The sequence below is a fragment of the Bison bison genome, unplaced genomic scaffold (genome assembly GCF_000754665.1).
Source record: "Bison bison bison isolate TAMUID 2011002044 unplaced genomic scaffold, Bison_UMD1.0 scf7180017864483, whole genome shotgun sequence".
NCBI lineage: Eukaryota > Metazoa > Chordata > Mammalia > Artiodactyla > Bovidae > Bison > Bison bison.
Genome location: NW_011495043.1, coordinates 1591106 through 1596470, shown reverse-complemented (window position 1 = coordinate 1596470; position 5365 = coordinate 1591106).

Below are 5365 nucleotides of genomic sequence, written 5' to 3'. Positions count from 1 at the left end.
GTATTTAATGAGATTCAGGAAAAAACCACCCTCTGCTTCATGTACATCAGTGAGCCCCCAGGTACTCAAGATGTAAGTAGACCTTTGAGGGTCCCAGCAAGGGCACTCCCTTGTATAGCGTGCGCACACACACACACGTCCATTTTCACCCCCACCTTCTTGCTTCCTTACCCTCTGAGTCTCTGTTCTGTATGGTCCACAGCCTCCTCTGGGAGACCGTGAGCTAGGAGATGCTCTCTGGAACTTGTGAATTGGGGTTGTAAAACTGATTATCTAAGTCAACCTTTATGTTCCACTTCTCTCACCGTTTGTTGATGTTGGAAGAGGAACGTGATTTAATGCTGGCCACTGAAGGACTTCTGGAAAAACTTTCCTGCCAACAACCTTCCCATCGTGCAAAAGAGATGCAAGGAAGATGATCTGTCTTCCTTCCTTCCTTCACTGGCATTGTTAGGTCTACAACTAAGGCCAGAAGCTGGCATCCAGTTTTCACCCCTGAACTACAAAGATGACCTGCGGGGTGGTAGGGTGGATAGGGCCCTTGATAAGACTAGAACAAGCAAATTAACCTGGAAACAATTAGACATCCTCATTGTGAAATAACGAACCTCCTTGTAGACTGAGCTATTTTGAATTGGGTCTTTTTTTTTTATCAGCAGTTGAAATCACTGTTACTGGTATAGTGATAATATATTGTGGAATTCTCACTGCTTTTCATTTGACTTAAAATTTCTCACCAGAAAATGAGTGGGTGTTGCGTTAGGCATTACTGACAGGTGTTAGCCTTAGTTTTTTCCTGCTTTGTGGATTAGAAAAATCGTCTTTTCTGACAGTTTATTATTTTACTTCTGAGATGTCTATCTGTATAAATCAGTGCCATAGTTTGTCTGTTTCTTCATCTTTGACACGGGAATAAAGGACTGGACAACTGCTCTCTTCCACTATAATTGATGACTGAACACCAGTGATAAATTAAATCTTAAATTATAAATAATAAATAATAGTAATAAGACAGGGCCATTTGTTTTAATGCTTTTAATTATAAATATAAAATGTAGCTTCACTCGTGTCTTTAAGAATGAGCCTTTTTCAGCTGAGCATGGAATATTGAACACTTATTTAGTGGGTATAATTCTATTTCCATTGTGGAGAAGGTGCAAATAATAGCAGCTTTTGCCCCAAAGCAAAAACCCTTTGGGAAGTCTGCCTGCACTAATGTGTATATCGACATACATGCATATTTCCCATTAATACTAATAGAGCCTAATGTGGCTGTATAAATCACCTGAATTTTGATGCAGTGTGAATCTGATGTTGGATGATTTGAGATGAACTCGCATACTCCATTTGTCTGGGAGCTATTTCTTAATATGCCTTCTTGGAGCCAAATTCCTCTCCAGTGACTGAAATATTAATCAAAGGCTGTTTCTGCTTCTCCCATCGTGTACCCCTGCCTGTCATCATCAGAAGACATGAAGTAGACTCGTCTGTGTGACAGTGTGCCTCTATCTAGGTGTAGTTTAAGGTTCTATTGAAAAAAAAAAAAGGAATGGACAAAAAAGAAGGAATAAGAGAGATTTTCCTTTGCGTGGGGAGCAGTGTGTGGGATCAGGCTCAATTAAGTTCACACGTGTTCTGGAATCCTGGAAGGAGCACAGATCACATAAGCTGAGTGTGAGGAATTTACACATCTTTATTCCCCACACTGTCCTTGCGTGTTGCCAGCTATATCGAGCATCTTACCTCCAGGCTTCCAGAGTGACATTTTTTTTACCTGCACTGGCAGTGTCCTCTGGGAAGAACTGGTTCACCTATCAGAGTGGCTGTGGTCGAAGTGCTGTCCAACCACAGTGCCTCCCCTCGCTCATCCAAAGTGAGCCCTTCCAGTCTCATCTAACTTCAGCTCCCTTTTCCTCTCTGATCTTCCTCCTCTCTTACCTGGATTACAGTCACAGTACTTGCTCATGGAGACTGACTTGGTTTTACTCTATTATAGGCAAAAAAGAAAAAGTGTACAGTATTCATGGGAAACACATGGCAAGGCCCCTAGTGGATGCCTGAAATCACAGTACCAACCCCTGTGCATTTTACTCTCGGTAGCATCACATTCCACACCCACAAATTTCAGCAACCTCAGGTTTAAGATATTTGGAAAAAATATTCTAGGACGTTTGAAAAGGCAAAACTTGAATTTGCATCCCACTGAAAGCTGTTTTCAAAATATTTGTTGTTGTTCAGTCACTCACTCGTGTCTGACTCTTTGCGACCCCATGGACTGCAGCACAGCAGGCTTCCCTGTCCTTCACCATCTCCCAGAGTTTACTCAAACTCATGTCCATTGAGCCAGTGATGCCATCCAACCATGTCATCCTCTATCATCCCCACCTTCAATCTTTCCCAGCATCACAGTCTTTTCCAGTGAGTCAGGTCTTCGCATCAGGTGGCAAAAGGATTGGAGTTTCAGCTTCAGCATCAGTCCCTCCAATGAATATCCAGGGTTAATTTCCTTTAGGATTGACTGGTTGGATCTCCTTGCTGTTCAAGGGACTTTCAAGAGTCTTCTCCAGCACCACAGTTCAAAGGCACCAATTCTTCGTTGCTCAACCTTTTCTATTGTCCAGCTCACAAATACATACATGACTACTGGAGAAACCATAGCTTTGACTAGACAGACTTTTGTAGGCAAAGTAATGTCTCTGCTTTTTAATATGCTATCTAGGTTGTCGTTACTTTCCTTCAAAAATATTTACGTAGCTTAAAGAGTCAGACACGACTGAGCGACTGAACTGAACTGAACTGAACAGCTATTTACATAGTATTTACATTCTATTAGGTATTGTAAGTAATCTAAAGATGATTTAAAGTATAGGGAGAAAGTGCCTAGGTTATATGCAGATGCTATAGTCTTTTGATGAACATCCACGGACTTTGGTATCCACCAGGATCCTGGAACCAGTACCTCACAGATATCAAGGACAACATTATATACATGTTTTCCTTACATATACATATCCATGATGAAGTTTAATTTATCAGTCACAGTAATAGATTAACAACAGTAACTAAAAATAGAACAATTATAACAACATACTGTAATAAAAGTTATATGCATGTGTTTTCTTTCTCTCTCCCAAATTATCTTATTATACAGATTTAATACCCTGGAAAAGGAAATGGCAACCCACTCCAGTATTCTTACCTGGAGAATCCCGTGCACAGAGGAGCCTGGCCAATCACAGTCCATGGGGTCACAAAGAGTCAGGCACAACTGTGCACCTAACTTTCATTTTCACAGATATAATGCCCTTTTTGTCTTAACTAAGCACTTACCACACACTGTGGCCGTAACTTTGGCAACAGTGAAACTAACACATATTTCCTTTTTCTTCTTCACAATTTCACAAATAGATGATGCATTCTTACCATCGATCTTAGCATTATCTTATGATACCCTTGCTTTTTTATTAAGTCAAGAACTTTCACCCTTTCACTTAAAAGAAGCATTTTATGGCTACTCTATGGCATGTCCAAATTGCCAACATCACTCTTGAATTTGGGGGCCATTTAGTAAAACAAGGTTTACTGGGACACAAGCACCGCAGTACCGCAACAGTTAATCTGATAACCGAGTTGGCGGTTGTTGCTGTTGTTGTTTAGTTGCTTAAGTAGCGTCCAACTCTTTTGCAACCCCATGGACTGTAGGGTGCCAGGTTCCTCTGTCCATGGGATTTCCTTGGCAAGAATACTGGGTGGGTCCATTTCCGTCTCCAGGGGATCTTCTTGACCCAAAAATTGAACCTGCATCTCCTGCATTGGCAGACAGAATCTTTACCCCTGAGCCACCAGGGAAGCCCAACCTAGTTGGCTACTAAATGACTAATGGAGGTAAGATATGCTGGACAAAGAGATGCTTCCCATCCAGGGCAGAACAGAGCTGGAAGCCTCAAGATATTATCACTTTATTCACAACAGCACACATTTTAAAATTTATGAATTGTTTATTTCTGGAATTGTCCATTTCATAGTTTCAGACTGCACTTGACTACAGGTAACTGAAACCTCAGAAAACCTAACCTCAGGTAAGGGGAGGACCACTATAAGAAAAAAGAAACACACACACACACACACACACATTGCATTTTTCCCCCCCAAAGTTCCTTTCAGACATGGCAACAATAAGAATCAGTTAGAAAAATGTAGATTGTAACTAAAAGACTTGTTTACTGCTAGAGTACATAATCTTGGAATTACAGAGAATTAGCACTGGAAAGGACCTTTGGCAGTCTGTCACAGTAAGGTTGCATCTAGCAGCTGCAGCTTTTACAGCTGGCAAAGCCCTGGTGTTTCCATGGGTGTCTCACATCAGCATGGCGAATACTGTTAGTGCCCCCTTTTCAGATAAGGAACTGAGGCTAATTTAAAATGCTGCAAAAACAGCAGCATTGATTTCTATTTTGATAAATTAAAATCATTTTCTTTCTTCCCTATTCCAAGAGAATAGGGGAACAATTAAATGCACAGCTGTTTGAATAGACTGTTAAATCCATGGTGTCTTAATTCCCAAAACCAATGTAAAGCCCTCAGTGAATCTTGGGGTCTACAGAATATTTTAGAATTAGTGTGTTCATTATACTCTGCTTGAACCCAAGGGAATGCTAAGATTAAATTCAGTGCAGTCCAGTCACTCAGTCGTGTCCGACTCTGTGACCCAATGGACTGCAGTATACCAGGCTTCCCTGTCCTTCACCAGTGGACAGGGAATCTATCCTGTCACAGTAAGGTTGAATTAATTAATTATTAATAGTTGAGGGTTCAATAATAGTTGAATTAATTAATAATAGTTGAGGATTCGTGACAAGGGTATTGAGTTGTACTAGAAATTCAAGTCTTACTCTAAACTGAAAGGCAACATTTTCGAGGGAGGGGAAATGGATGAAGGCAGTCAAAGGTACAAACTTCCAAATTATAAGATAAGTAAGTACTAGGAATATAATGTAATGTAAAACATGATAAATACCTTGAACACTGATGTGTGTTATATTCGAAAGTTGTTGAGGATAAACTGTAAGAGTTCTCATCACAAGGAAAAAATATTTTTTCTTTAATTATAAATCTATGTGAAATGATACTCACTAAACATTGTGGTAATCATTTCATGATCAGATCAGATCAGTTCAGTTCAGTCGCTCAGTCTTGTCCAACTCTTTGCGACCCCATGAATCGCAGCATGCCAGACCTCCCTGTCCATCACCAACTCCTGGAGTTCACTCAGACTCACGTCCATCGAGTCAGTGATGCCATCCAGCCATCTCATCCTCTGTCGTCCCCTTCTCCTCTTGCCCCCAATCCCTCCCAGCATCAGAGT